This window comes from Heterodontus francisci, chromosome 5, assembly GCF_036365525.1.
Source record: "Heterodontus francisci isolate sHetFra1 chromosome 5, sHetFra1.hap1, whole genome shotgun sequence".
Taxonomy (NCBI): domain Eukaryota; kingdom Metazoa; phylum Chordata; class Chondrichthyes; order Heterodontiformes; family Heterodontidae; genus Heterodontus; species Heterodontus francisci.
The window spans coordinates 172519389-172532135 of NC_090375.1; the positions used below are offsets into that span (position 1 = coordinate 172519389).

Here is a 12747-nt window from a genome sequence, read left to right on the forward strand (position 1 = left end):
AATCTTGTTGTGCAAAAACTGGCTGCCATGTTTCCCCACCTTACAACATTAGTCAAACTTCAAAAGTAATTCATTGGCTCTGAAGCACTTTGGAATGTCCTGAGGTTATGAAAGGTGCTATATAAATAGAAATCTGTCTGTCTTTACTCAATTGAGCAAGGTAGGAGGAAGGTCAAGTTGCCCTAAGGGACGTCTCCAACACCCGTGGGCAACTACTGCCATTCACCTGTTGCCAGGCACTTCCCCCAATTTGGCCAGAAATCTGAGTAAGAGCAGTCACTGGAGCAGCAATGAGGCATCAAGAAAAGTATTCAGAACAGAAACCAAAGTTCCGATTTGAGGCGGGAACAGAAAAAAACAAAATCGGGCAGGCTGGGGTTGAGGTAAGTGTTAAACTCCCCAGAAATTGGTAGCATGCCTCACCTGCATGTCTCTGATCAGTTGCCAGCTGAAAGCAATAGCTGGACAGGGGGAAAGAGTGGAAATTCGGGCAGCAGGAGGCCAGTACCATAGGAACAGTCACCAGTAACAAAGTAAGGCATGGGGAAGGGAGGGGTTGGGTTGGGGGGTGGGGGTGGTGTGAAGGGAAGGAGAGGCCTGAACTTTCCTTGTTGGGTTTGGAGCAGCAGGAGGCAAAATGTGTTACTTATTAAAATGGGTACTGAATTACACCTATACACCCTGGTCCAATTATACCCCCTTCCCTTTAACCCTGCTTCACCTGGCAGCTCACCACCACCTTCTCAGTCATAATGGAGCACAAGGAGGCCATTTGGCCCATTGAGTCCATGCCAGCTCTCTGTACGCAATCCAGTCCTCCCACCAGTGTTAACAGTGGAGAGTGACACTTTTGTATCTAACTGCTCCTTTGGCTGTGCTATACCAAAACACAAACTCCAACCAATTCTTTTTCCATGCTTCCCAAATTGCTGCAAAGTTTGCTATTTAATAAATAATAAAAGTATTATATAAAAATACAGACAAAAGGTAAAATAGGGATTGAATTATGTCTACGATTCTGATGAAATATTATTCCCTACCCTCTAATCCTGCTTCAGCTGACCTGATGACAGCACTTGATCTCGACTCCCCAAGGTAGATCCTTAAATTACTGCCCGGTCATAAATCTGGCATTTTAAATTCACTGCCCATTTTAGAATCTATCTGACTTTCATTTCCATTTGGGATGCCAAAGGACCTCATCTACTGTTAAACATTTCTTCCCTTTTTTTGGACACCCATTGATATGTGCAGTATTTCAGTGCAGTCAAAATCTGTTAAAAGTAAAGGGCTTTGCCAAAATAGCACTCAAGGATTTGACACATTAAAAACAGCACAGAAAATTTCAGCACACAAACAATTGAAAGAGTAATGTTGTGAGGCATTACTACTTCAAATTAAGTCCAAAACTGGTATAGAAGACGATTCTACAGAGGACTTGCTGCAGCTAAATAAAGCACAGATGAATTTAAAATTGGGATGAGGATTGCAAGAAAGCTGCCTGAAGTGGCAGTCAGTCAGAATGATGTAGACTTGCCTCAATGCACAGAGCTCCCTTATTCACTAATCCAGAAATCTTTTAATCTGGATTTGATAAACTGCATAGATTGGAGTGGTATAATCAGAGAGCAGGATATAGAATAATTAATCTGTTTATACTGTGGTATAAGCCCTCTAATGCATATGACCAGGATAGGGGATAGGATAAGAATGTTTAAAGCAAACGAAGGTCAAAGTAATTTTCCATGTTTACAGATCAATTGGACTTGTCTAAAATTATCCTTTTCTTGCAAAGATTTGCACTATAGTAGCCTCATTGGCACTCTGAATTTGAGCAAATTAAAAGCAAGGTATATCTCACAAATAATGAGAACCAACCTGAGGAACATAGAGTTTGAAATGTGCAGACCTTGCATTGAGATGAATACTACAAGAAAAACTATCATAATCTACCAATGCCGTGTCTGTATTACAAGGAAGATAGTTTGTGTTATTCAATTCACTTTGCTCAAATCAACAATTACAATAAATGAGGATTAAAGAGTGATCTGATGGACTCATGCACTGTAAAATCAGGTGTATAAGCTGATCTTTTACATCTGCTCTTATAATAACATAGGTACATAGGAAATAGGAGCAGGAGTAGGCCATACAGCCCATAGAGCCTGTTCTTCCATTCAATAAGATCATAGTTGATCTTTTAACTCTATTTTCCTGTCCTATCCTATATCTTTGTGACCAAGGATCTATCGATTTTAGCCTTGAATATACTCAACAACTGAGCATTGACAGCACCCTGGGGTAGAGAATTCCAAAAGATTCACAACCATCTGAGTGAAGAAATTTCTCCTCATTTCAGTTTTAGATGGCCAATCCCTTATTCTGAGACTACAATCTCTAGCTCTAGACTCTCTAACCAGCGGCAAAAAGCCTCCAGAGTTATTGTGAGATACACACAATTTTATATATGGTTTTAAGAATGAAAACCATCCATTTGGCCAATGAAATCTTCTCCTTCTACAGACCATTTCCAAATTATGTCAACACAGATTCTATTCCATTTGATGGTTTGAGAGAAAATTTTTACCAAATTTCTCCTTGACCCTCAAAAGGCTCGAGCAAACTGGATGTCTATCTATACTTAAGAGTTAGTATCCAATCCCGGTTGGTCACAGATGGCATCCCTGTGGTTCTAGCAGCCACAACATTTCATGGACTGTTTGATCATTACATCCCATATGTATCTCTACAGCGTTCAATCCCATTTCTAACTCTCCTCTTAGACAGTACTAACTGATACACCAGAGTAAACTTTTCTCTTCAGTGCTGGGATGTAAAAGCTTGGTTGGATGGAAACCCTCATCATAAAAGTGGGCATGAACTGCTTACAATTTTCTGTCCACTAAAATGAACTGAGGGAAAATCATGAGCACATTGTGCTCAACTTTGTGAAAGGGGCCTCTGCTCCACTAAACCTTTCCAGCTCAGCATTAAAGAGGAAAATCTATCACATTCGTCATGCTTTCTGTAACCCTACTGCCCACTTTGTGCTAAAAAAACGGGAAGGTAGTCAGGTGAAAATGGAGGGAAACAGACGCACTGACTGACCGTCCATTCCGATTATTGGGCCTACCTTGATTCAGGCAATCAAGGCTCCTGTCAGAAACTTCACCAATATATGGTAACTGGGACTACATGATGTTGTCATGACCCCCAATGGCAAATTTGCCTCTGCCCACTTACAACAATTCCTGCACCCGACTCACCAAATATGGGCAGTAGAAGTGAGATGTCCATTAAAGGGGTCACAGCTGCAGTCAGTGAAAGCATTTTTTTGCATTCATTCGTAGGTTTTGAATGTTGAACACTTCCACCTAGCTGCTGTAGGCCGACAAAAAAAATGTATCCGTTCCACTCATCCGGTGATTCATTTTACCTTACATGATTCTACTCCTCTCTCTGTGTTGCTAACGTGGACCTCACCCTCCAGTTCGGCACGTTGTCAATAGGGAGCTCATTTCACACTGGCTTCTCTCTGAACTCATTCAAATTAGGCTCAACCATGAAAACTGCACAAGCTCCACACTACCTCCTTCAGGGGGGCATAGGCCATGCCTTCCACTCCAAAATTGCCCCCATTGACTACTTTTTCTGGGAACCTCGTCCACAGATTCTTTACAATATAGTGAAAAACAATTTCATGAAGTATAGCTTGTTAATTTAACATTAGGTAGTTCTACTTCTGCATTCACAGTTTAAGTAAGCAATCTGGTGACATTTATATTATTCATACCTCAAAGCATTGTGGTAACCAAAATGAGAGAGGTCAGTGCAGGGGAGTTGAGCATCCATTCCATTTTTATCCTTCTATCTGATCAGGAATTCCCAGGACTGCTATGGGTACATAGAAAGTAAACGTTTCCTAGACTTAGCTCATAAAAGTGAGCTCGATTGTACCAATTTAAATGTTTCTATTGTTACAACCGAGTTCGAGGAATGTACTGTCTCCCTCTAGTCCCACTACTCCACTGGTCACAACATATATTTAAAATTATTTTTAACCAGTTATGAATATGGCCAATTATATACTTTTATCTACCTGCTTCAGAATACAAATCTACCTAAAACAAGACTTATTCAATAAAAATTCAAAGCTGATTAACACACAGGTTGAAATACGAAACTATAAATATATTCCCTTCTAAATAATCCAACACACACACCGATTAAAGAAAAAATAAAGATTTCTCTGCAGAGATTCACTTTACAAAAACAAAATATGTTGGCCAAATACTTGTTAATTCTTGAAGAGAAAAACGATAAGATATGAAATGTTCCATCTGGCCCTTTGATCTGGTGTCCGGATACATATGGATGGCTGTCACTGGGATCTTTCTGGAGCAGTTCTGTTCAAGAGATGTCAAGGAGTAGTCTTGCAGGCTTTTCGGGAGAATTACTGCATCAGCTACCACACTGGATTCTCAAAGGAATTTTCAACACAGGATGAGTTGGGTGACTTCTCTCTTACACACTAACTGCATTCAAACAGTCCACGCCCAAATTAGAAAGCCAAAAACTCCTGACCACCATAAACCCAGACATGTCACTTCTCTGTAAACAACTCCAATAGTTCCATTGTCCACAAGGCTCCGGCTGTTTACTTAGCTTAAGGCATGTGACTTCCAGTAAGTGTTTGTTTATAAACAAAGTCCCAAGTGTCCTTCGTTACGACCAAGGTGAAAGGAGTGCACTGTCTTTTCTACTTCCACTTCTCCATAGGTCACAGCATATATTTAAATGTTTACCCAGTTACTGATACAGCCAATCATATACCCTACTTTTTATATCCGAGAATAATATACACCAACCAGGTTTCTTTAATAAACAACAAAATTATCAGTTTATTATAAAACAAGGCATAACCAGTAACAAGGCAAAGCATTAACCAACAGATTGAAATATGAAAGTTCCCTCTTTAAAATCCCCCAATTACAATTACACACACACACACTGGAAAAAAAAACAGAAATTCTCTCTGCAGATCTTGGTTACAAAAAAAAGACGAAAAAGAATACTTAGGCCAAATACTCGCTAATTCTTGACAAAAAAAAAAGATATGGAAAAAAGTCAGTTGTCCTTTTTTATGTCTGGTGTCCAGGTATACAGAGACGGGTCACAGGGATCGTTTCAGAAGCAGTCCGTCCTGGAGATGTCAAGATTTATTCTAGCAGGCTTTCTCGGAGAAATGCGGCATCAGGGTTTTCCATCAGCACACACTTGAATGGAGGATTTTTTCCAGCTTCTCAGGAACTATGCAGCACCGGGGATTTTAGCTCTCCCACACTGGATCTTTGCAGGATTTCTTCAAAGAGGCAGAGGTGAGCTGGGTGATTTCTTTTTTTCTTGGTAGAAAAACACGAACAGTCTTCAAATAGTTCACACCCCGACTAAACTGAAAACAACATCCAAACCCCAAACAGAGAGTCTGACCTCCATAAATCTCGACATGTGGCTTCTCTGTAACCATTTTTCCCCAGGTCACCAAGGATTCTGTTTACTGAGCTCAAAGTACATGATTTCCAGCACATGTGGCTTTCAAACAACATCTCAAGTGTCCTTTCAGTGAACTTGGTAAATAAAACACATCCATGGAGTCTTTTCAATTTTAACACAAATTCTCAAAAAAAAAAAATGTTTTTTAAATGGAAGCACTTTTATATACCTTCCAGTGACCCTTGTAAAAAAGCCAAGTCCAGCATCTCCTCAGATATTTTCCACAGTCTTTTAAACACAAATCCTCAAAAAATTATTAACAATGGAAGCACATTCATGACATTATCTCAAAATTACTTTTCCTTAAATACTCAGCATGAGCTGTCCAATATCGCAGGCCATATTGGCACAAGTCCATCCTGAAGGGAGTGCATGCAGTTTCGCATTAACACAAGTAGTACTGTCTCAAGTGTGAGCAGCACTGGGATCCAGACAGACAGGATATTTAGAGTCATAGAGTTTTACAGCACAGAAACAGGCCCTTCGGCCCAACGAGCCAATGCCGACCATCAAGCACCTGTCCTAACTAATCCTATTTCCCCCCACTTGGCCCGTAACCTTGTATGTTATGGCGTTTCAAGTGCTCATCTAAATATTTCTGGAATGTCGTAAGTGTTCCTGCCTCTACCACTCCTACAGGCAGTGTGTTCCATATTCCAACCACCCTCTAGGTGAAAAAATTCCTCAACTCCCCTCTAAACCTCTTGCCCTTTACCTTAAATCTATGCCCCCTAGTTATTGATCTCTCCGCTAAGGGAAAAAGTTTCTTCCTATCTATCCTATCAATGCCCCTCATAATTTTATTTCTGATATACTGTTAAGACTTGGTGTAAAAGAGATATAGCACAGCTTTTGAACATAAGAACCTAGGTCATAGATTTCCTTTGAGCCTGCTCCGCCATTCAATAAGATCACCTTCCGCACTATCCCCATATCCCTTAAAACCCAAAAATCTATTGAAAGATCACTAGAGAAAGAAGGTCAGAAGAGCAGCTGCATCAGAGCACTCTGCAGCCATTCAAGGGAGCAAAGTAACTGCTCAAATATGGCTTTTCTTATATTGGGGGTAATTTTAAGCAATTTTAACCTGTCCGTGGGAATCTTTGGGGATCCAACATCCACCCAGTTTATACCCTGCCCAATCTTTTTTTCCAATGAACACACACATACAGTAAATTCATTTAACTCATTCACTTAGTAGCACCCCAATACTATTACAATACACCTGAATCTTAAATTCACAAAAAGGATACAGAGGAGGGAGGTCATTTGGTATATAAAAGATAATTCTCCCATCATTACATCAAACTGTATTCTTGAAAGATTCTAAGCTTTACTTCTTCAGTAACCTACCAGAAAGCCCTTCCAGGTGTTGATCACTTTTCACATGAATACTATCTTCTCAAATTTGTCTTAAAAATTGTCCTTTCATCAGTTTATAGATGTGGACCTTTGTTCGAGTGTGTGACTATGGTTAGGTGATTCCCACCAACAACTAAAGAGCTTGGTGATTTTCAATTGGACCAAACAGCAGCTCACCCCTATAAATGTCCTTTATTGGAAACTTGAAGTTACCAGTGCCATAGAAATTGAGAGCCATTACTTTTCCTGCCTTAGTGAGTATCCCTGGCACTCATTGTCACAGAGGTGGAAGACACTGTCATACATCGCACTTGGACAGCCAGAGTCTTTTCATGCAGCCGTCCGCTGTTTCCAACAGGTTTCTGCTTCTTATCCTATGTACCTGGCTGAAAGGTGGGTGAAGGTAGTCGTGATTATACTTGGAAGTCTTCACACCTTCTCTGTCCTCTGAATCTTGAGGGATGCAGCACAACACAGAATGCAAATCTAAAAACTCATTAGCATGCTTACTTACCTCAAAATTCTAATCAGGTTTGGACAAAATGAGATGGAAGCAGATTCCACTGAAAATTCACTCCTTGGGAGCAGCTGGGCAAATCATGGACCTGCACCCCCTCCACCTGCCCCATCCCCAAATAAGAAAGACTTATAAAGACTTGCATTTATATAGCATCTTTCAGGGCCTCAGGATATCCCAAAGCACTTTACAACCAATGAAGTACTTTTGAAGTCTTGTCACTGTTGTAAATTAGGAAAAATGGCAACCAATTTGCACACAGTAAGCTTCCACAAACAATAATGTGAGAATGACCAGATTATCTGTTTAATTGATGTTGATTGAGTGATAAATATTGGCCAGGATGCTGGGGATAACTCCTCTGCTCTTCTTCAAAATAGTGCCATGGGATCTTTTACGTCCACCTGAGAGGGCAGTCGGGATGTCAGTTTAGCGTCTCATCTAAAAGACGACACTTCTGACAGCGCAGAACTCCCTGAAAGTTCTGTCAGCCTAGCTATTTGCGGTCAAGTCTCTGGAGTGAGACTAGCATCCACAAATTTCTGAATCAGAGGCAACAGTGCTACCAACTGAGCCACAGCTGGCACAAAGGGGTTTGTCCTGTGTTACCCTGGGAATTCTGACCAATGTAATCTAGGCAGACCTCAACAGAACTTCCACCAGCTGATTGGTGGCATAAATCCCACCAAAGCCTCAGAACTCTTGTAGCCAAAGGTAATCAATCCCAGTGGAACTGATTACCTTAACTTTAGAGGCCCAGCTCTCCATTAGGAGGAATCTTCACATTTTTAGCTTTGCTAGCTTCTGCCCTTTCCGAGTCATTGACCGGCCATTAGAATGCTCTGATTATCCTAACTCCACCTCCTCTGAGGCCACAAAGGGAGCACCGCGTAGGAGTGGCAAAGTGCAGAGGCCACTGCACTGCGTGCAGCACTATGTGGGTCATTAGGACGTCTTCTTACTGTCTTTGTGTACTATTTCCCTTTTTTAGCACTATATAAATAATGACACTTAAAGCTACACGTCAGAGACTCCTTTTATTGCTGGAATGACAAGAAAAGTGGTATGAGGTGGTGAAGGAGATCAAAGGTTCCTCCACATGAGACCTAAGCCTCTGGGCAGATGTGCATCCTTCATTGGTGGCAAGAGTTTAGATGTTCGAGGCTGTATCTTGAACGGATGTGTTAGGACAGGATATCGGACTGACTTCCATACCATGTCTTTCATTCTGGGTCAGAGGGACTCAGTTGACACATTCCTTATGGCATCCCAACGAGACTTTCATGCCCTGTGCCCAGACACCACCTTCTGCAGCCAGGGCACCCGAGTGTTCTGCAGCCTCCGATGAAATATCTAGTTCCAGGGTCTCACTGTCCTGAAGGTCCACACCTCTCTGGAAGTCCATGTTATGGACAGCACAGCAGACCACTATAATGACCAAGACCCTTGCAGGAGTGTATTGGAAAGCACCACCCAACCAGGCCAGGTACTGGAGTCACATCATGAGAAGCCCGATGGCCTACTCAATGATTGTCCTAGTCAGCAGGTGACATTAGTTGTATCGCTTCTGTCTGGGCCTCTCAGAGAGGTGAGTAGTCATCTCTTCAAGGGATGTCTCCTGTCCCTTAGAATCCACTTTGGGGATTGGAGTGAAGATCTGTTGCAGCCTGGACTGGCGAAGGATGAAGGAGGTATATCAGCTGCCAGGAAAGCAAGCGCACACATGGAGGAAGCTCTTGTTGTGGTCACAGACCAGTTGGATGTTGACAGAGTGGAAATCCTTCCTGTTGATGCATCTCACTGGCCAGTCACATGAGTGCAATTGATGATGCCCTGCACCTGAGGGAATCCAGCGATGGGAGCAAACACCCAATGCCCTCCATGCCTGCAAAGGTTCGTCCATCAATGAAATGAATGTATTCTCCAGCTCTTGCAAAGAGAGCATCAGCGACCTGAGATGCAAAGATGTGCAGCCATCTGTGAGATATCAAAGGTCCACATCTGATCCTTGGAAGGAGCAAGTAGCGAAGAAGTTCAAGGCCAGTGACTTTGATGGCTACTGGCAGGGCATGGCAACCAGTACTACGAGACGTGAGGTCTTCAGCGATTAGACCACAGATGTCTGACCATCTGCCTGGAGAGTCGCAGTCTCTTGCGCCACTGAGTATCAGTCATCTCCAGGTAGCTCCTTCTTTGGTGGTAGATCCCATGCCGATGGTGTGGACTCCGTGATCTTCCTGCCACTCGTTCCTCTTCCCTGGCCCCCTGATGCCCAGGGCTCCACCCTTCCTGCAGAGAGTGTTGCTCCTCATTGCCAATGGGCCCAAATCTGAGAATAGTGCCCCCATTGCCAGCTGCGGCCTTTCTTTTGTCAGCTGGTTTCCCAATTGTCCTTGGCAGCCTTGCTGCCTGGCTATTCTACCCCTGCAATGTCAGGAGGGCGCTGACCCCCTGCACTGCTACTGTCCCCAGGATCTGCGCACAGCCAAGGACAACTGTTTATCAATAGCCGATTCCCCCTCTGTGCCACTTAAACTTTTATGGGTCCAGGGTAATTCCCTAGGGCGATCATGACTGACGCCCCACTCCGTACCCACCTCCCTTCACCTGGTCTTCCCAAGACAGTGCATGTAGCCCATGCACCCCTGTAAAAATCTCACCACCACCCCCCCACCCCCATTAATGAGCTCTTAAGGAGTTCTTAATTGGCCTTAACCGAGGATCCCACCCTCCCCCTGCCCTGGTGAACATAGCCGGCACCAAGAACAGTGTCGGAAAACTGGCACGCTAGCAGGCTCCAGTATTTTCAGGCTCCACCCATCTCCATTACAAACCACCCACCCCCAGCAGGGGCTGAAAACTCAGTCCAATGGGTGCCAGTCAAGAGCTGATTGCACTAACTGGAGAAGGCCAGCATTCGATATGACGAGCCAATAAGCCCTTAATTGTCAATAAAATCATAGGAGAGCACAAGTGCTAATGAAACCCATTTTTCACAAGGCAGGTTAATCATAATAACATCAGAATTGCTACTAGCACTTTTTCTACAAAATTTCTGTCCTTTTAATGCAAATATTCATGGGCACAAATGAAAACAAAAGATATTCAAATGTCAGGTGAGAAATATATAACACGCTCTTCTGCACCTTCAGCTGATCAGTGCATTCCGTGTTAAAGAAATAACGTGCCCCATTTCTGTTTCAATAGAACATCAATAATCTTTCTATTTACATTAGCTACTGTAATGGAAGTGCCCCATAGGTAATTGAGGTTTAACTGTTTGAACAAAAATAATGAAAATACATCAATTCAAATGTCAGCAAAGTGTGTCTTGAGCCCAATAAATGCAAAATTTTGATATTTAGGAGATCAAAGCAGAAATGATAGTCCTATGTCCAATATAATTTAGATCATAATTCACACAAAGATAAAGATACCAGAACTGAAACAGTTGCTGAAAACTGCATAGCTTAAAATAGCTTGAATTTTTATTCTTAGATTTTATGAATTTGTGGTCCCAGAGCAAAACCTCACACACTGACTGCACTCTGCTAGGTACAGTAGGTAGTACTTATGTAGATAGAAAGCTGGACTAATAATCCAGAGAATGTCAGCTCAATTCCCATTACAGCACTTTGAGAATTTGTTTTTTTTTTTAAATGCTGGCATCAGTAAAAGTGACCTTGAAGCTGACGGATTGTCATAAAAACCGAATTGGCTCATTATTGTCCTTTAGAAAGGAAACCTGCTGTCCTTACCCAGTCTGGCCTATATGTGACTCCAGTCCCACACCATTGTGATTGGCTCTTAACTGGCCCATCAAGATTCAGTTGCATCAAGCCACTTCAAAAATGCAGCCAACCATCATCATCTCAGGGTAAGTAGGAACGTGGAATAAATACCGATCTTGCCAGAAATGCCCATATCCCAAGAATTAATTGAGTGTGGAGGTCAGTGGACCATGTTGGGATATCCATCCATGAAATAACCTCAGTGCCCAAATTCCCAAATTCAAATTATGTGATCCTGGTGCATAAAGCTATATGGGGGGTATAAATGTACACTTGTTGGCTAATAATTCAAACTACATACAAATTAGGTCACTTAGATTTTTTTTTATTGACTCACAGGATATGGGCATCGCTGACAATGTTGTTGGAGCCGCACTCATCCAGGCAAGTGGAGAATATTCCATCACACTCCTAACTTGTTACTTGGAGATGATGGACAGGCTTTGGGGAGTCAGGAGAATTCCCAACCTCTGACTGGATTGGATATTTCCTTTTTTTTTTTTGGACAGGACATACCTGAGCAATTTTCCACATTGTTGGGTAGATCCAGTGTTGTAGCTGTACTGGAACAGCTTGGGTAGAGGCACAACTAGTTGTGGAGCACAGGTCTTCAGCACCACTGCCAGGGTTCATAGCCTTTTCTGTATCCAGTGCACTCAGCCTTTTCTTGATCTTATGTGATGTGACTTGAATTGGCTGAAGCCTGACATCTGTGATGCTGGGGACCTCAGGAGGAGTCTGAGATGGATCATCCACTCAGCACATCTGGCTGAAGACGGTTGCAAATGCTTCAGTTTTGTTTTTTGCACTTACGTGCTGGGCTCTGCCATCATTTGAGGATGGGGCCGTTTGTGGAGCTTCCTCCTCTGGATAGTTGTTTAATTTCCCACCACCTTTCACAACTAGATGTGGCAAAACTGCAAAGGTTTGAAATGATCCCTTGACTGTGGGATTGCCTAGCTCTGCTTCAACTGTTTAGCATGCATACAGTCCTGTGTTATAGCCTCACCAGGTTGGCACCTCATTTTTAGGTATGCCTGGTGCTGCTCCTGGCATACTCTCGTACACTTATAATTGCACCAGAGCTTATCATCTGGTTTCACGGTTATGGTAGAGTGAGGGATATGCTGGGCCATGAGGTTACAAATTGTGCTGCTGCTGCCTCACAGTGCCTCATGGATGACCAGTTTTGAGCTGCTAGATCTGTTCTGAATCTATCCCATTTAGCAGAGTGGCAGTGCCACACAACAATATGGAGGGTGTCTTTTGTGTGAAGACAGGATGCCATCTCTGCAAGCACTGTGCGGTGGTCACTCCCATTAATACTGTCATGGACAGATACATTTGTGACAGGTATATTGGCAAGGACAAGATCAAGAAGGTATGTTAGTTCCATCACCACCTGCCACAGGCCCAGTCTGACAGCTATGTCCTTCAGGAAACAGCAGCTTGGTCAGTAGTGTGCTACTGCACCATTCTTGGTGATGGACACTAAAGTCCCCTCACCAGAGTGTATTCCCTATA

General features: G+C 42.7%; 1 protein-coding gene and 1 long non-coding RNA gene across 4 annotated transcripts in view; one reads left to right on the plus strand and one right to left on the minus strand.

Annotated features, from left to right (window-relative positions):
- Positions 1 to 12747, minus strand: part of dok6 (docking protein 6) — a 506642-nt gene that overhangs the window by 444211 nt on the left and 49684 nt on the right. The gene's annotated exons all lie outside the window — the stretch shown is intronic.
- LOC137370138 (uncharacterized) overlaps positions 1 to 12747 on the plus strand; it is a 67373-nt gene that overhangs the window by 24459 nt on the left and 30167 nt on the right. Inside the window, exon 5 of the long non-coding RNA XR_010975090.1 lies at positions 5159 to 5378. This is a non-coding gene — a long non-coding RNA (uncharacterized lncRNA). The remainder of the gene's footprint in view (positions 1 to 5158; positions 5379 to 12747) is intronic.